This window comes from Lynx rufus, unplaced genomic scaffold (genome assembly GCF_022079265.1).
Source record: "Lynx rufus isolate CCGP_SWC_20201006 ecotype Redwood Valley unplaced genomic scaffold, mLynRuf1.p SCAF_5, whole genome shotgun sequence".
Lineage (NCBI taxonomy): Eukaryota > Metazoa > Chordata > Mammalia > Carnivora > Felidae > Lynx > Lynx rufus.
The window spans coordinates 71,276,491-71,297,097 of NW_025814867.1; the positions used below are offsets into that span (position 1 = coordinate 71,276,491).

The 20,607-nt window shown below is 37.7% G+C and overlaps 1 pseudogene; it reads left to right on the forward strand.

Annotated features, from left to right (window-relative positions):
* The first annotated feature begins 242 nt into the window (after positions 1 to 242).
* LOC124527196 (protein Smaug homolog 2-like) overlaps positions 243 to 20,607 on the forward strand; it is a 34,449-nt pseudogene continuing 14,084 nt past the window's right edge.

The following is a 20,607-nucleotide window of genomic DNA, read 5'->3' on the forward strand; positions in this document are numbered from 1 at the left end:
GATTCCGGAGTAGGGTTTTGTGTTCCTGCTTCCCCTCTTAAATTTCTAATTTCACAACTAACACATGTGATTAAAGACAAATCATTAGGTTCCTCTTGTACTTTATTATCGCCACCTGGAAAATACCCTCTGCATCCTGAGTAAAGGAAGAGAGGGACACTCTAGGCAAAGCTATCGAGGGGTAGTCCTCCTGTTCCCCTCTTGTGTCTGGGAGCTGCCCATGGCCTCCTGCAACCAGGCACATGGGCTGTCACACAAGGTCAGCAGCAGATGGTGTGGGAGGACCCCCAGCTGAGGAACTACTCAATGTGCCTGCCATCCCACTCCCTCCAGAGAAAGGGGAGCTTTTGTAAGCGGACATCTGGAATCTTGACTCACTCCCAGCTTTCTCTCACTCTAGGTATGTTCTGGTTGGAGCAACCTGACCTTGATGGTCAGCGTCTCCATGCACTCTAGCATAGGAACATATGAACATTTTTACAAACAACTTAAGCAAAATGAAAAATACAAGTGTACTTTGAACTCTTCCACTCCTCCCCCAAAAGTAGTTTTGACTACATTTTTCACATGTTTTGCAATAATTAAGAAGAGAGAATGAAAGAGACACCCTGGGGAATAAGAAGGTGGAGGAGGAGAGGCAAGGTTTTCCTCCATCTTCTATCAAAACTAAGCACATAGCAGACTGAGCAAACATAGCATGGGGATTGAGATGGGCAGAGATGGAGGAGAAGGCACCTCACTTGGACTTTTGAGGATATGGCACGACACACAGAGGGGGAAAGGAGGTACATTACGAGAAGAAAGCAGAGCACAAGACCTGTTGGAGAAATTTGGAGAAGTCCAGTTTGGCTGTCACCTAGCACAGATGGAGGATAAAAGGAGATAAAGCTAAAGTTTGAACAGAGCAGAAGCCCTAACCCTAGATAACAGTGAAAATCAGGCTAAGGTGTTCAAAAAACTCAGAAGGTAATTTCTTTTTTTTTTTCCATATATGAAGTTTATTGTCAAATTGGTTTCCATACAAACCCAGTGCTCATCCCAAAAGGTGCCCTCCTCAATACTCATCACGCACCCTCCCCTCCCTCCCACCCCCCATCAACCCTCAGTTTGTTCTCAGTTTTTAAGAGTCTCTTATGCTTTGGCTCTCTTCCACTCTAACCTCTTTTTTTTTTCCTTCCCCTCCCCATGGGTTTCTGTTAAGTTTCTCAGGATCCACATAAGAGTGAAAACATATGGTATCTGTCTTTCTCTGTATGGCTTATTTCACTTAGCATCACACTCTCCAGTTCCATCCACATTGCTACAAAAGGCCAGATTTCATTCTTTCTCATTGCCAAGTAGTATTCCATTGTATATATAAACCACAACTTCTTTATCCATTCATCAGTTGATGGACATTTAGGCTCTTTCCATAATTTGGCTATTGTTGAATGTGTTCTTATAAACATTGGGGTACAAGTGCCCCTATGCATCAGCACTCCTGTATCCCTTGGGTAAATTCCTAGCAGTGCTACTGCTGGGTCATAGGGTAGGTCTATTTTTAATTTTTTGAGGAACCTCCACACTGTTTTCCAGAGTGGCTGCACCAATTTGCATTCCCACCAACAGTGCAAGAGGGTTCCCGTTTCTCCACATCCTCTCCAGCATCTATAGTCTCCTGATTTGTTCATTTTGGCCCCTCTGACTGGCGTGAGGTGATATCTGAGTGTGGTTTTGATTTGTATTTCCCTGATGAGGAGCGACGTTGAACATCTTTTCATGTGCCTGTTGGCCATCCGGATGTCTTCTTTAGAGAAGTGTCTATTCATGTTTTCTGCCCATTTCTTCACTGGGTTATTTGTTTTTCAGGTGTGGAGTTTGGTGAGCTCTTTGTAGATTTTGGATACTAGCCCTTTGTCCAATATGTCATTTGCAAATATCTTTTCCCATTCCGTTGGTTGCCTTTTAGTTTTGTTGGTTGTTTCCTTTGCTGTGCAGAAGCTTTTTATCTTCATAAGGTCCCAGTAGTTCATTTTTGCTTTTAATTCCCTTGCCTTTGGGGATGTGTCAAGTAAGAAATTGCTGTGGCTGAGGTCAGAAAGGTCTTTTCCTACTTTCTCTTCTAGGGTTTTGATGGTTTCCTGTCTCACATTCAGGTCCTTTATCCATTTTGAGTTTATTTTTGTGAATGGTGTGAGAAAGTGGTCTAGTTTCAATCTTCTGCATGTTGCTGTCCAGTTCTCCCAGCACCATTTGTTAAAGAGACTGTCTTTTTTCCATTGGATGTTCTTTCCTGCTTTGTCAAAGATGAGTTGGCCATACATTTGTGGGTCTAGTTCTGGGGTTTCTATTCTATTCCATTGGTCTATGTGTCTGTTTTTGTGCCAATACCATGCTGTCTTGATGATGACAGCTTTGTAGTAGAGGCTAAAGTCTGGGATTGTGATGCCTCCTGCTTTGGTCTTCTTCTTCAAAATTACTTTGGCTATTCGGGGCCTTTTGTGGTTCCATATGAATTTTAGGATTGCTTGTTCTAGTTTTGAGAAGAATGCTGGTCCAATTTTGATTAGGATTGCATTGAATGTGTAGATAGCTTTGGGTAGTATTGACATTTTGACAATATTTATTCTTCCAATCCATGAGCACGGAATGTTTTTCCATTTCTTTATATCTTCTTCAATTTAGAAGGTAATTTCTTTAAGTGTATAGTCCAGTGGCTTTTAGTATCTTCATAGAGTTGGGTATCTATTGTTACAGTCAATTTGAGAACATTTCATTACCTAAAAGGAAACCCCCTACCCCTAACCATCACTCCCCACTACCTCTTCTCCCTCCAACCCTGGATAACCACTAATATACTGTCTGTCTCTATAGATGTGCCTATTTGGGTCAGTTCATATCAATGGAGTCATGTCATAATATGGTCATTTGGAACTGACTTCTTTCACTTGGTATATTTTCAAAGTTCATCCATGTTGCAGCATGTTATCAGTACTTCATTTCTTTTTATTGATGAATAACATTCCATTGTGTGGATATATCAGATTTTATTTATCCATTCATCAGTTGATGGACATTTGGATTGTTTCCACCTTTTGGCTATTATAAATAATGCTGCTCTGAAGATTTGCATACAAGTTTTTGTGTGGATACATGTCTTCAATTCTCTTGGGTATAAATACCCAGGAGTGGAATTGCTGGGTCATATGGTTCCATGTTGAACTTTTTGAGGAACTGCTAGACTATTTTCCAAAGCTATTGCACTATTGTATATTCCCACCAATGAACAAGGGTTCCAATTTTCCCATCTTATCACCAACACTTGTCATTATCTAACTTTTTTATTATAGCCATCCTACTGGGTGCAAAGTGTTATTTCATTGTGATTTTCATTTGCATTTGCCTGATGACTAGTGATGTTGAGCATCTTTTTGTCTGCTTGTTGGCCATCACCTATCTTTCGGGAAATGCCTCTTCCTTTGCCTATTTTAAATTGGGTTATTTATCTTTGTATTAGGTTGTAATAGCTCTTTATATGTCTAGGTACAAATCTCTTATCAGATATATATTTGGAAATTTTTTCCCAGTCTGTGGGAAATGGGGGTGTCCTTTGAGGTACAGGAGTTTTTAATTTTAATAATGCCCAACTTATCTATTTTTTCTTTTATTCCTTGTGCTTTTGGTGTCAAGTCTAAGAAATCATTGTCTAATCCAAGGTCACAAAGTTCATACTTAGGTTTTCATCTAAGAATTTTATACTTTCAGCTCCTCCAGTTAAATCTTTGATCTGTTTTGAGTTAATTTTTGTGCATGGTGAGGAGAGGCAGAAGATCATTTTTTACCTTTAATCTTTTAAACACATCAATTTAGGTTTTAGAAAGATTTACCTGTCAGTAATATGTAGTATATATTAGTTTGCTAACAGACTAAAGGTGGGGAGGCTACTGTACAAGTCCAAACATACAGTTATAGAAGCAGCAGCTAAGGAAATCAAACTCCTTGAGGTAGGGGCATAGGCATCATTTTTTTAAAAAAACTCACAGGTGATTCTAATGTGTATTAAGTCCTTAGAGGAAGAGGTGGAAAAATACATTGTCGAATAATAAATGAAAGGCAAATGCAAAACGGTCCTCCTGAGGGGCCATGTCTGAGGATTAGTCCTGAGGTTGCTTTAGGGTGGACTGACCACTCCCAGGAAAAAGAAGAGGTACAGCAGGACCTCTTCTTACAGAAGGGCTGGAAATGGGGGTGCCTGGGTGGCTCAGTCAGTTAAATGTCCAACTCTTGATTTTGGCTCAGGTCATGATCTCATGGCTCCTGAATTAGAGCCCTGCATTGGACTCTGCACTGACAGTACAGAGCCTGCTTGGAATTCTCTCTCTCCCTCTCTCTCTCTGCCCTTCCCCTGCTTGTGCGAAAGAAAGAAAGAAAGAAAGAAAGAAAGAAAGAAAAGAAAAGAAAGAAAGAAAAGAAAAGAAAAGAAAGAGGGAAGGAAGGAAAGGCTGGAAATGCCCAGTGAGTGAACATACGTTGCTAAAATTTTAGAAAAATTACCTCAGAATTTAATAAATTTGAGTCCTTGTTTTAAATTACCTATAAAGCACATTTTTCTCTTTTGTAATAGGTAAAAATACTGTTTTGGACACCATTCTTATTTCATGAACTTACAATAGATCATTATCTCCACACGTTCCCATCAGTCGCATCTCTACCCCAAAATGATTCTTGAGGACCTGGTCATGGAAATTCACCTGATGAGACAACTAAGTTTAATTTGGAAGTTCAATTGCAAAGGAAAGAAGTGTCTTTGGGGAAATGCTTTCTCCACTCAGAAGCAGGAGACTAATTATAAGAAAAACACCTTAGCAGATTGAACTGAGGCATTAACATGTTGGGTTAATTAGCATTTCCACCCTGAGGAAGCTCAAAGACAGTTCAGCTGATCTTTGTGAACTAGGTTAAGCAAACACTGCATAGACTTTAATCCTAGGAAGTCTAATTGTAAGGTTGCTCAGAACACACTACAAACTGAGTGACCCTCAATCCTGGCCACTCATTAGAACTTCTCACTGGGTTGTATTTCTTTCTTTTTAAAGCTCATTCCCCAGAGTTCCTTGTTGAGACATATTTGTAGTAGGCTCAGAGTAGCTCCATTTTTAGAAAGCTCCACAGGTGATTCCTATGCCAACCAGGATTTAGAATCAGAGAACCTATCTGGAATGAAGAAATCTGGTTCTCACCCAGGTCTGCCATAACTAGCTACTTTAAGCTTGAGCCATTCCCTGAAATCTGAACCTAGGTTCCTCATTAAGAAAAGAAAGATAGGGGTGCCTGGGTGGCTCAGTCGGTTAAGAGTCCGACTTTAGCTCAGGTCACGATCTCACGGTCCGTGAGTTTGAGCCCCGCATCGGGCTCTGGGCTGATGGCTCAGAGCCTGGAGCCTGCTTCCGATTGTGTGTCTCCCTCTCTCTCTGCCTCTCCCCTGTTCATGCTCTGTCTCTCTCTGTCTCAAAAATAAATAAACGTTAAAAAAAAAGAAAGATAATAATGACCATAACAACCTCCCAATGACTCATGTAAGAAAAAACTGACATTCTAGTTTTCACAAAAGTGTTCCAAAATGTATTATACAAACACTGAGTCATTGTCATTATCAAATCCAATGGCCACCTTACTTTACTCCACAGTTCACCAGTATTAGACTCATTTGGCCTCTCCTTTCTTGAAACACCGTCTTCTAGGGGCTTCTGTGACATGACAGTTCTCTCATTCTCTCTTACCTCAGGGACCACTCCTTTTCCATGTTCTTTTTGGCTTCCCTGCTCTGTTGGAGCTCTAAATGTTGGGCCATTCAGGACTCAATCATTTCCCTTCATGTTCTCTCTATGTACTCTCTATTGGTGATCCCAACCAATTTTGTGAGATAAGCATCTCTACAATCATGACTCCCAAAATTTATGTCTTCAGCCCCAACCCTTCAATCTTCTCTCTCTCTCTCTCTCCCTCTCTCTCTCTCTCTCTCTCTCTCTCTCTGTGTGTGTGTGTGTGTGTGTGTGTGTGTGTTCACAAGGAATTAGCTTCTTTGATTATGAGGGCCATCTAAGCAAATCCAAAATCTGCAAGACATGCAGTCAGGAAGGGAAGATCTGGCAGGCTCAAACTGTGAACTTCACAGGCAAAGGCTGAAGCCATCATTTTCTCTCTTCCTCTCTCTCTCTCTCTCTCTCTCTCAGGCCATCTGACAATTAGCCAATAATCAAATAATTCAGTGAACATTCTATGCTGACGTTTGGTATCCCTGGCATGTGGTATTGTGAAGCACTAGGACAGTCTTCTCAAAACTTCTACTTGAAGAGATTTTGGAGTCTCTCTCCCTCACTTCCTTCTGGTCCACACACTTTAGTAAGGTAGCTTGGTCAATGAATGTGGCTATCCCGAGATACAGATCATTTCCTTTTTCTTTGTTCACATTTCACTGAGTTGTATGGATATAGGGAATCAAAATTCAGATATAGACCAAAGTATCCTACTACAGTTAATTTGCCTTTCTGAATCATTTGCATGGTAATTAAGTTCACTTGGCTCCTAATTGTGTAAGATACCGTTTTGAAAACAAATCCTTTTTTCTTTATAATTTATAAATTGTGGGATTTTTTTTCCTGTAAGGTTCTTTGAAGTTCTATCCTAAGATATTTTCTTGAGTTAAAAGGAGAAAAGAATACCCCTTTCTTGAAAGTTTTCTCTCTTGAACTACAATTAATTTATAATATAGGATGCTTAACAGATATCTCTAAGGAATGATTTTTTTCTTTTAAGAAATAATTGACATATATTAGGCTCAGGTGTACAACATAATGATTTCACATCTGTATATATTGCAAAATGATTACCTTAATAATTAGTTTAGTTAACATCCATTGCCACAGAGTCACAATTTTTTTCTTGTGATAAGAAATTTTAAGATCTACTCTCTTAGCAATTTCAAATATACAATACGGTATTATATTACATATAATCTATATTATATTATAGATTATATAATATATACAATATAATATATAATCTATACTACATTATATTCATATAATAATCATACTATATTACATTATACTATATATATTATTATATACATACTATATATTATAATCATATATAGTTGCTATGCTGTACATTACATTCCCAGGACTTACTTATTTTATAAAAGGACAGTCCGTTAAGCGTCTGACTTTGGCTCAGGACATGATCTCACAGTCCGTGAATTCCAGCCCGGAATTGGGCTCGGTACTGACAGCTCAGAGGCTGGAGCCTGTTTCAGATTCTCTGTCTCCCTCTCACTCTCTGCCCCTCCCCCACTCATGCCCTGTCTCTCTCTCTCTCAAAAATAAATAAACATTGAAAAAAAAAATTTTAAGGATGTTTTTACCTTTTTACCACAATTACCCATTTCACCCACCTCTCAGCCTCCTCATATGTAAAGGGAGAGTAAAATATACACCACACAGGGTTAAGAGGTTTAAATAAGTACAATGCCTAGCATCTCGCAGTTTCATAATAATGATACTGTCGCTAATAAATGATTCTGCAGAATTTACAGATTTCTAAAATTTAACGTTTTAAGGCTTTTGATTTTAGGTTCTAAATTAAGTTTTAGAAATCTTTGATGCACATGAGAATTCTCAAGGAAACTTTTAAAAAACTGATGTCACGGGGCGCCTGGGTGGCGCAGTCGGTTAAGCGGCCGACTTCAGCCAGGTCACGATCTCGCGGTCCGTGAGTTCGAGCCCCGCGTCAGGCTCTGGGCTGATGGCTCGGAGCCCAGAGCCTGTTTCCGATTCTGTGTCTCCCTCTCTCTCTGCCCCTCCCCCGCTCATGCTCTGTCTCTCTCTGTCCCCAAAATAAATAAAAAAAACGTTGGAAAAAAAAAAAAACTGATGTCAGGCTTTACCCTTGAGATCCTGATTTACTTAGTCTGGAGGCTGGGCTTTTTAAACACACACATACACACACATGCATACTTTTTGTACATGATTGTTCATGGTAGATTCCTTTGTAATAGCCCCAAAATGGAAACAAGCAAAATGTCCTGAAACAAACAAACTATGGAATACCATTCCTCAAGAAAAAAAGAAAAATCTATTGATACAAGCAACAAGTTAATGGATCTCAAGGGCATTACACTATGTGGGGGAAAAAAGCCAATCTGAAAAGGTTATAGGTGCATGAATCCATTGATATGACATTCTTGAAATGACAAAATTATAAAGATGGAGAACAGATTAATGGTTGCCAGTGGTTAGAGATGGAGAAGAAGAGGGAAGGGGGATGGGGACCCTAAAGGGGTAACACAAGGATCTGAGTGGTGATCGAGTAGTTCTGAATCTTGATTATGGTGTTGGTTCTATGAATCTACACATGTTAAAATTGCATAAAACTACATAGACATACAAACGAGTGCACATAAAACTGATAAAATCTGAATAAGATCTGTGGATTGTACCAATGTCAGTTTCCTGCTTTTGACATTGTGCTATAGTTATCTAAGATGGTACCATTGTGGAAAACAGGGGTTCTCTGTACTGTTTTTGCAATCCTCTGTGAATCTATAATTATTTCAAGATAAAAAGGAAAAGGAAAAAACTATCGCTTCACGCAACAGTTTGTATAGGTCTCAAGGGCATTTATGCAGAGTGAGGAAAGCCAATCTCAAGAGGCCACATATTGTGGACTCCATTTATATAACATTTCTCAACCTGACAGAAAATAGAGATGGAACACAGATTACTTGTCAGAGGTTAAATGGTAAGTGGAGAAAAAGGAGTACATGTGATTGTAAAGGGATAATATAAGCCAGAATTTTGTGGTTATGGAATAGTTCTATATTTGTACCGATATGGATTTCCTGGTTTTGCTACTGCACTATAGTTACACAAAATGTAACCATTAGGGGAAACTGAGTGAAGGGTACCCAGATGCTCTCTCTATTGTCTTTGCAGCTTCCTGTGAATCTACAACTATTTTGAAATAAAAAGTTGAAAAAAAAAAAAAGACCCCCCCCAGGTGATCTATATGAATACAAATTTTTGAGAAACACTGATTCTGTTAACTGAGTCACAAATATTAAATAAGTAGGAATACAATTATGATTTGCTCAGACCATTAGTTAACAACCTAGTTACCTGGAGCGCTAAAAAAAAAAATAAATATATATATATATATATATATATATATATATATATATGCGCCAAGGTAACTAAGTTAGATTCTGGCACAATGAATCTCAGATTCTGGGGTTTGAATTCTGCATTTCTAACAAGATTTTAGCGATAAATAGTGAAGAATAATTTCTGCCAAGAAAGGAGCACCACTAGGGGCACCTGGGTGTCTCAGTCTGTTAAGCCTCTGACTTTGGCTCAGGTCATGATCTCCTGGCTCGCAAGTTCAAGCCCCAAATCAGGCTCTGTACTGACATCTTGGAGCCTGGAGCCTGCTTCGGATTCTGTGTCTCCCTCTCTCTGCCCCTCCCCTGCTCATGCTCTCTCTCTCTCTCTCTCTCTCTCTGTCAAAAATAAATAAACACTAAAAAAAAAAAAAGAATTCTAGATTGGATTTAATTTTCCCTTGCAATTTTGAAGGCATTGCCTTATGGTGGTCCAGCTTTCCTCTCCTTTGTATATGATCACTTCCCCTCTCATCCCTAGAGTTTTAGAACCTTCTTTTTAACCCTAACATTTGAAAATCTCACGATTTTTTGTCTTTGTGTGGGATTTTTGTTGTTGTTGTTCATTCAATTTGCTGGGCCCTCAGTGGGCTCTTTCAATCTGGAGACTCCTGTGCTTCTGTTCTGAGAAATTTTCTTGTATTTTTTCCCTTGATTATTTCCTCTTGTCTTTTCTATGTTCTGTCTTTTGGGAACTCTTTTATTTGAAAATTGGTTCTGGTACTTTCCTTATACTTTCTCTCCTAATTCAGACCTTTTTTTTCCTACTGTGAAGGAGAAGTCTATCTTCCAAGGCTTCTATTAATTTAATTTTTAGATTAGCTAATGTATTTTTAGTATAAAAAAAACACCCTCTTTCTTGACCACTGAATATTCATGTTTAAAGTACCGTTTTCTTATCTCATGGATTCAATATCTTCTCCTCGGATTGCTTCTTCTCCTCTAGATGTTTTAAATGTTTGTTTTATTTTCTCATCCATATTAAATACTTTTCTCAAGTCTCTCATGGTCGTCAGGTGCTGTCCATGTTTAAGAGTAAGGCACAAAAAAAGCCAGTTAGAAACTAAATGTGGGCTTCACTATAGGGTGATCAGGCTAGGACCCAGCTATTTCTTTTGGGGCCCACTTTCCCTGCTGCCGTATCTGTAAGCTTTTTCTTTGGAACAACTGGCATCCCGAGAGAAGAATCTTCCCATTTCTAATCCCAAAAATTAGTCTTCTGACAACTGAGCTGGGGCGGGAGGCCAGAGTCTAACTATTAATTGTGTAAACTTTCCCTCACTTCCAGTAGAATCTCCCTCCCCTTTGCTATTTCTCATATTCCCAAAACTAGTCTCTCTAATTCAACCTCTCTACAGAGTAAACTCTCCATCTTCTATTGAGGTAGTGAATTGGAGCCTAGGTATGTAGAGAAAAAAAGTTCTAGAGCCTTTCTTAATTTGTTCTGGCTGCTATAACAAAAATACATAGACTGAGTGTTTAAATTTTTTTTAATATTTATTTACTTTTTGAGAGAGACAGAGACAGAGCATGAGTGGGGGAGGGGCAGAGAGCGAGACACACACAGAATCTGAAGCAGGCTCCAGGCTCTGAGCTGTCAGCACAGAGCCCAATGCGGGGCTCAAACTCACAAGCTTTGAGATCACAACCTGAGCCAAAGTCAGATGCTTAACCGACTGAGCCACCCAGGCACCCCTATAGACTGAGTGCTTAAACAACAAATATTTATTTCTCACAGTTCTTTTTTTTTTTTAATTTTTTTTTTTCTTCAACGTTTTTATTTATTTTGGGGACAGACAGAGACAGAGCATGAACGGGGGAGGGGCAGAGAGAGAGGGAGACACAGAATCGGAAACAGGCTCCAGGCTCTGAGCCATCAGCCCAGAGCCTGACGCGGGGCTCGAACTCACGGACCGTGAGATTGTGACCTGGCTGAAGTCGGATGCTTAACCAACTGCGCCACCCAGGCGCCCCTATTTCTCACAGTTCTGGAAGCTGGGAAGTCTAAGATCAAGAAATGAGAGGGGCACCTGGGTGGCTCAGTCAGTTAAGCACCTGACTCTTGGTTTGGGCTCAGGACATATCTCATGGTTTTGTGAGTTCAAGCCCCGCATCAGGTTCGGAGCTGACAGTGCAGAGCCTGCTTGGGATTCTCAGTCTCCCTCTCTCCTCTGCCCCTCCTCCACTCTCACTGTCTCTGTCTCTCTCAAAACAAATAGATAAACTTAAAAAAAAATTTTTAAAAAGACATGGGCAGATTTGGTGTCTGTTGAGAGCCTGCTTCCTGGTTCAGAGACAGCTATCCTTTCACTGTGTCCTTGAATGGTGGAATTGACAAAGGAACTCTCTAGGGTCTCTATAAGGGCCCTAGTCCCAAACATGAAGGTTCCATCCTGATGACCTAATCACCTCCCAAAGGTGCCACCTACTAATAACATTATATTATTGGTTAGGATTTCAACATATGAATTTGGCGGGGGGGGGAGGGGGAAGGGGGGACAGTAGTAGACAGAAATATTCAGTCCATAACAAGTCCTAACTCCTTTCTTAAGTAGACTTTAATTTTCATGTAGACTTTCTCAAATGTTCAGTCTCACTCATTCCTATGCCTGCTGTATCATTTCAAGTCTTTCCAGGATACTGCTGTGAAAATTGGCTTGCTTCTTGGAGTTACCCTCTTATAGGCAGTTGGATTTGAGAAAATGAAAATCAGCCCTGGTGGTAATCATACTGTGATATTCCTAAAAGAACATAAACAATGTTTCCAGTGGACAGGACAAGGTCACATAGACAGTATTTCTATACAGAGCTATACCACAGCTGCCAAAATGACTAACAATCTTTTCTTGGGACTGGTGCTTTGCTATCAGTGACATGCCCAGTCTGGTTTTGTTCCTTCAGTTTCCTGAACAAAGATTTCTGAGATATCCAATTGCTGAAATTCCCCTATTTCTCAACTACATCCCATCCAGCGATGGCACACTTCTTTCCTAATCCCCCTTTAGAATCATGCAGCACAGACCAATCCTGTAAGAATTCCTTCCCAATTCTTCCTTACTGAGATGCTTCCAAGATTCCTCTGGCATGTGTTCTCTCTTGCTGCAGAAAACTAAATAAACATAACTTTGTTTAACTCCAGGTGTGTTTCTGGTGTGCTCCACCTGGTGAATGTTGACAGAACGCAGAGCTCTCTGTGGTCTGCTAAATTAACTAACCCTTGTGCATCTACCTTCCAGATTCTAAAATATTGTTGACCTCTCTCTGAGGTTGTATTCTCTCTCTCCCGCTTGTTGTGGACCAATACTCTAGGGCTGAAGATGCTTTGTATTGGATTTCTATCACTTGCAATGGGTTCTTGCCAGTGTTAAAGGAAGAAAGTATACTGAGACAGGAGTCAATGAATGAACAAATCTGACACAGCATCTGCCATGCTAGCCATGTAAGCTATGGCACTGAATCCTGACCACATATGTATATCTTCAGACCTAGTCCTTCTACAAAGTGTTAGACCTGCCTACCAAACTCCAATTGTATGTCAAATTCAACCGGACGAAAACTTAATTCATCCTCTTTTGCCACCAGGTTTGCTTCCCTCCCCCTTGCTTAAGCCAGTTAATCTATCATTCAATTAGTCACACAAGGCAGACACTGGGAATTCTGTCTGTGCTGTTTCTTCTTCCTCACCTCCAAACATCCTATTGTCACCAAGTTGTGACAATTTTACCTCCTAAATATTTCTTGAATCTGTGTTGATTCCTCCATCCCTAATGCTACTACCCTGTTTCAGAGTCTTTATCATTGGTCACCTAGAACATTGCCATAGCTATTAACTCTTCTCTCTACCTCCAGGGAAGCAACTCCTATTCCATACTGTTCTTGGTAAAATGCAAATCTGAAGTTTATGCTACTGTTTATCAATAGGTTCCTACTGGCTACAGGATAAACTCTAAGCTTCTTGGTTAGATAAACAAAACCCTCCCATACTTGGTCACTGTTCCATTTCTCCAGTGTGAGAACGCATCCACCTTCAAATGTAACCCTTTCTTCCAGAAATGCCAAAACACGTTGTTTCTCATTTCCTTTGTATGTGCATTCTCTCTGGCCAATAAATTCTCCCCTCTTTACCACATGGCTAATTCCAGCCAATTTTCCAAGAAGCCCTTTCACCGTGGGCTCACCAGCCCAGAGAATATTTGTCTAACCCAAGAGACTATCAGGTTTTCATGGGCGGGGGCTTTCTTTTATTCAACTTTGCCTTCCCAAGTAGCAAAACACAGGCACATAATATGCATTCTACAAATTATTGCTATCAGTTTAAAAGAGGATGCTATAATTGTATATTTTATGTAAGCCTCATGGTAACCACAAAGAAAAAACTTATCTTAGATACACAAAACGTTGTGACAAAGAAGTCAAAGCATATTGCCACCAAAACTCATCAAATCACAAAGGAAGGCAGAAGAGAGGAAGCAATGAACAAAGGGTCCACAAAACAGCCAGAAAACAATTAACAATATAGAAATAATAAGTCCTTAACTATCAATAATTACTTTAACATAAATGGATTAAATTCTCTAATCAAAAAACATAGAATGGATGAGTGAATTAAGAAAAATAGATCTAATGATATGTTGCCTACAAGAGATTCACTATAGTTTTAAGGTCACATGTAGGCTAGAGTGAAGGGATGGAAAACGATATTTATTCCAAGCAAATATTGACCAAAAAAAAGAAGAGCTAGACTTTACTAAAAGAGACTTTAAGTTACAAAATGGAAAGGAGGTGCCTGGGCCTGGGTGGCTCAGTTGGTTGAGCATCCGACTCTTGATATCAGCTTAGATCATAATCTCATGGTCATGAGATTGAGCCACTCAACAGGCTCCATGCTGGGTGTGGGACCTGCTTATGATTCTCTCTCCCTCTCCCCCTGCCCTGCTCATGCACACATTGGCACTCTGTCTCTCCTCTCTCTCTCAAAAATAATAATAATAACAATAATAATAATAATAATAAAATTTTAAAATGGTCAAAAGAGACAAAGATGGTCACTATATAATGATAAAGTGGTCAATTCATAAAGAAGATATAACATTTGTAAATATTCTTGTACCCATCAGTGCACCTAAATATATATAGCAAATACTAACTGAACAAAAATGAGAAATAAACAGCAATGCAGTAACAGTTGGGACTTTAACACCCCACTCTAAACAATGGATAGATCAGACAGAGAATCAAAAAGGAGACTGCAGATTTGAACAGCACTATAGACCAAATGGACCTAGCAGACATATACAGAACATTCATTCCAAAGCAGCAGAATACACGTTTCCAAAGTGCAAGTGGAACATCTTCTAGGATAGACCATATATTGGGTCACAAAACAAGTCTCAACAAATTTAAGAAGATAAAAATTACATGAAGTATCTTTTCTGACCACAATGGTATGAAACTAGAAATCATAACAGGAGGAAAGCTGGAAAATTCACAAATATGTTGATATTAAACAACACATTCCTGAACAACCAGTAGATCAAAGAAGAAATCAAAAGAGATTAAAAAATATCTTGAGACAAAAATAGAAACACAACATACCAAAACTTATGGGATGCAACAAGAACAAATCTAAGATAAAAGTTTATAGCTATAAATACCTACATTAAGGAAAAGGAAAATCTTGGAGCACCTGTCTGGCTCAGTCAGTAGAGCATCCAACTCTTTTTTTTTTTTTAATGTTTATTTATTTTTGAAAAAGAGAGACAGAGCATGAGTGGGGAAGGGGCAGAGAGGGAGGGAGACACATAACCCAAAGCAGGCTCCAGGCTCTGAGCTGTCAGCACAGAGCCTGACACAGGGCTCAAACTCGTGAACCACAAGATCATGACCTCAGCTGAAGTCAGATGCTTAACCAGCTGAGCCACGAAGGCACCCCCCGCAAATTCTGATCCCAAGATTGTGATTTCAAACCCCACCTTGGGCATGAAGACTACTTTAAAAAAAAGAAAAGAAAAAGATCTCAAACAACCTAACATTGTGCCTCAAGACACCATAAAAAGAACAAACTAAGCCCAAAATTAGCATAAGGAAAGAAATACTAAACATTAGAGCAGAAATAAATGAGATAGAGAATAATAAAATAATAGAAAAGATTAACGAGAGTTAAGAGTTGGTTCTTTGAAAAGATAAAATTGACAAACATTTAATCAGACTATACACTAACAATGAAAAATCCGAAAAAACAAGGAAAACAATCCCATCCACAATAGCATCAAAAATAATAAAACAGTAATAAACTTAACCAAGAAGATGAAAAAATCTGATCACTGAAAACTATAAGACATTGATGAAAAAAATTAAAGAAGATACAAATCAGTGGAAAGATAACTCGTGCTCATGGACCAGAAAAATATTGTTAAAGTGTCTATACTGCCTAAACCATCTATTACATCTATAGACTCAATGCAATCCCTATGAAAATTCTAATGGCAATTTTTTACAGAAATCAAAAAAAATCCTAAATTTGTATGGAGGAAGGCCTTGAATACCCACAGAAATCTTCAGAGAGAAGAACAAAGCTGGAGGCATTATGCTTCCTGATTTCAAGGTATATCATAAAGCTATAGTAATCAAACTGTTACTGACATATAAAGAACTTATCAAACTCAACACCCAGAAAACAAATAATCCAACTTAAAAATGGGCAGGAGACATGAACAGACATTTCTCCACAGAAGACATCCAGATTGCCAAAAGACACCTGAAAAGATGTTCATCATCATTTATCATCAGGGAAATGCAAATCAAAACTACAATGCGATATCACTTCACACCTGTCAGAATGGCTAAAATCAACAACCCAGGAAGCAACCGTTTTGGCGAGGCTATGGAGAAAAAAGGAACACTTGTGCCCTGTTGATGGGAATGTAACCTGGTACAGCCACTCTGGAAAACAGTATGGAGGTTCCTCAAAAAGTTAAAAATAGAACTACCTCATGATCTAGAAATCTCCCTACTGGGTATTTATCCAAAGAATACAAGAACAGTAATTCAAATGATACATACACCTATATATTTATGGCAGCATTATTCACAATAGCCAAAATATGGAAGCAACCCACGTGTCCATCAATTGATGAATGGATAAAGAAGATGTGGTATACACCATGGAATATTATTCAGCCATAAAAAATAATGAAATCCTGCCATTTTCAATGATGTGGCTGGAGCTAGAGAGTATAATGCTAAGCAAAATAAGTCAGTCAGAGAAAGAAAAATACCATATGATTTCATTCATATGTGGAATTTAAGAAACAAAACAAGCCAAGGAGGGAAAAAAAAGGGGGGAAAGAGAAAAACAAATCAAGAAACAGACTCTTAATTATAGAGAATAAACTGATAGTTACCAGAGGGGAGAGGGTGAGAAGATAGGTTAAATAGGTGTTGGGGATTAAGGAGTGCACTTGTCATGATGAGCATAGGATAATATGTGGAAGTGTTGAATCACTATATTGTACACCTGAAACTAACATAAAACCATATGTTAACTAATTGGAATTAAAAATAAAAACAAAAAAAAATATGGCAGTTCAAGAAAATGTAAACAAAAACCAGATACTGGCATAAAAACAGACACAAAGACCAATAGAACACAACTGAGAACCCAGAAATAAGCCAATGCATTTATAATCAACTAATATTTGACAAGGTAGCTAAGAATACTCACTAGGGAAAAAATAGTCTCTTTGATACATGGTGCTGGGAAAACTGGATATTCACATTCAAAAGAATGAAACTAAACCTCTTTTTTACATCACTCACAAAAGTTAACTTTAAATGGATTAAAACTTTAATGTAAGCCCTGAAACCATAAAACTAGAAGAAAACATAGGTAGCAAAGTCTTTCACATTGATCTTGACAATTTTTTTATATGACACCAAAACTAAGCAATAAAAGCAAAAATAAACAAGTGGGAATACATCAAACTAAAAAACTTCTGCACAGTAAAAGAAAATACCAACAAAATGGGAAGGAAACCTATGTAATGGGAGAAAATCTTTACAAACCCTTCTATCTAATAAGGGGTTAATATTACAAAATATATATGGAACTCATCTCAATAGAAAAAAAAAACAATCTGATTTGAAAATGGACAAAAGACCTGAACAGACATTTTTCCAAAAGAAAGATATACAGTGGCCAAAAAGTATATGAAAAGGTGCTCAACATCACTAATTATCAGTGAAGTGTAAGTCAAAATCACAAAGAGCTATAACTTTGCACCTGTTAGAATAGCTATTATCAAAAAAAAAGATAACAAGTGCTACATGTATTTACAAAAATGGGAACACTTGTACACTGCTCATGGGAATATAAATTGGTGCAGCCACTATAAAAACACTATGGAGGTTCCTCAAAAAGTTAAAAATAGAGCTATCATATCATCCAACAATTCCACTTCTTTGTATACATCTGAAAGAAATGAAATCACTGTCTTGAAGAGATATTTACAGTACTATGTTCACTGCAGCATTATTTACAAAAGCCAAGACATAGAAACAACTTAAGTGTCCATCCATGGATGATGGATAAAGAATCTGTGGCATATATACACAATGGAATATTATTCAGCCATAAAAAAGAAGGAACTTCTGCTATTGTGACAACATGGATGACCTTTGAATGTGTTATGCAAAGTAAGTTAGACAGACAAAGATAAATACTGTATGATCTCACTTGTATGTGGAATCTAAAAAAAACAAAAAAAACAAAAAAACAGACTTCTAGAAATGGAGAATAAATTGGTGCTTTCCAGGGACCAGTGGGGAGGTGATGAGGGAAGTAGGTGAAGGCGGTCAAAGAGTACAAATTTTCACTGATAAAATTTTCACTGATAAAATTTTCACTGATAAAATAAATTTTCACTGATAAATAAGTTCTGGTGATGTAATGTACAGCATGGTGACTACAGTTAACAATACTGTATTGTATACTTGAAAGTTGCTAAGAGAGTAGATCTTAAAAATGCTTGCTACATGCAAAAAATAAAATGGTAACTATGTGAGGTGATAGATGTGTTAGCTAACCATCTTGTGGCAGCCATTTTGTGACATATACATATAGCAAATCATCATGTTGTACACATTAACCTTACAGAATATTATATATCAATTATCTCTCAACAAAGCTGGAAAAAATAATTTAAAAATGGATCAAAGACTTTGGCAGAAAATAAAAACAATTTTGAATTTGCACTCTTCATAAAAATTTGGAACAAAATGTCACTAAATAATGTTAGCAAAAGTTTACCAAAATAATCAAATACATCTTTTTTTGGTCATTTTACTTTCTCTTTCAGTTTCAGCCTATGCGTATGCCTTTGAATTTGAAGTAAGTTTCTTATAAGCAGCATACTGTTGGATAAAATTTTATTTTATTTTATTTTAGTATAGTTGACACACAATGTTACATTAGTTTCACATGCACAACATAATGATTCGACATCTCTATGCATTATGCTATGCTCACCACAAGTGTAGCTACCTTCTGTCACCATACAACACTATTGCAATACAACTGACTATATTTCCTGTGCTGTGCCTTTTATCCCCTTGACTTATTTATTCCATAACTGGAAGCTTATATCTCCATCTCCCTTTCACCCATTTTGCTCATCCTCACACTAGATCAAAAAAAATTTTAATCCATACTGCCAATCTTTTAATGATATATTTAAACCACTCACATTTAAAGTAACTATTGATATGTAAGGGCTTAAGCATCATTTTATTATTTGTTTTCTGTTTGTTTCCTCTGTATTTCATTCCTGTTTGTCTTTTCCTACCTTCCTGTGGATTAGACACATAGGATTCCATCTTGATTGATTTGAAGTATTCTTTTAGTATATTACATTGTATGGATTTCTTAGTATTTGTTCTTTTATTAGAATATACATATGCAAGTTACCATAGCTTACTGGTATGAATGTTTTACCACTTCATGGGAAATGTAGAAACCTTATTTCATTTAGGTCCCTTTGCCCTCTCCACTTTTTAAAAAGAGTCATCTTATGTATTTCCTTTACACACAGTGTGCACCACATTAGATAACGTTATGATTTTTGCTTGATTTAAGAAACTCAGGAAGAGGCTAACACACACATGCACGCATGCACACACACACACACACACACACACACACATCTTGTGCATGTGTGACTTCATATTTGTGCTGGTATGTTTTAAGTGTAAATTTCGAGAAGTGGGATGTATCAATCGAATGGCAAATTTATCTGTAATTTTGCTAGTATTGTCCAGATTTTCCCCCAGGTGTTGTATCATTTTGCATTCATGAAATCACCTGTTTCCCCATAAACCTCTCTGAAAGAGTTCATTTTCAATTTTTTTGGATTTATGTCAATCTGACAGTGAGAAATGATAGCTCAGGATAGCTTTAATCTGTATTTATATTATTATGGATTAATTTGAGCATTTTTTTCATATATTTAAGGGCCATCTCTATTTCTTTCTCTGTGAACTGTTTTGTCTCCATTTTTTAAAAGGTTTCCTTGATTCCTCCTCACAACCAACTGTGCTTACTTCTTATTGGCCAGACCTATTTTAATACTACCTCTACCTTCAAGGAAGTCTGGAAAATACATTTGGCCTCACATCAAGTCAGGATTTAGTTCATAAGGAAGAAGGCAAGATAGGGAACTGAAAATCTCAGTCTCAATTTATCTTGATTTGCATTTAACCTTTAATTTTCAGAGGTCCTTATAGATGTAAAAATGAAGCAACCAGAGAAGGAAGAAGGGTTAATAGTGATAAGCTAGGAAAATGTGACAGAATGAATTATGCTGCGCTCAATAATGTTTAGTTTCTCCTTGAAAAATGAGATTTCCCTCTCAGCTTAATATCATGAAGCCAAATAAATTAATAGAAACAGAGTAATTCCCTCTCCACATCCCCACCCCATAAGACTGGTTATTGTGTTTTGAAATTCTGCCTGCTTTTTGTAAACTGGCAAAGACTAAGAGCTGGAAATATTCCTTAAAGTACAAATCTTTGGAGATCTGTTTGTAACAAAATTTGAATATATGAAAGTAAAAAATTTATCTTTCATAAATCAATGATATGAAAAATGTGGGAAGGGGATTTCTCTGACTTAATTGAGACTATATAAACATGACAACTAGTTTTCATTATGGGCTTTATTGGATCTTGTTTTTGAACAAACCAACTGAAAAACGATATTTAGGAGAACAGAAATTTGTGTCTTTGATGATACTGAGGGATTAATGTTCTTTTTATTAGGTGTGAAAATGTCCATATTCTATAGAAAATTACATAGGACTGAAATGACCTATGATCTTCTTAAAATGCTTGAGACAAGTGAGAAAGGATAAAAGGAA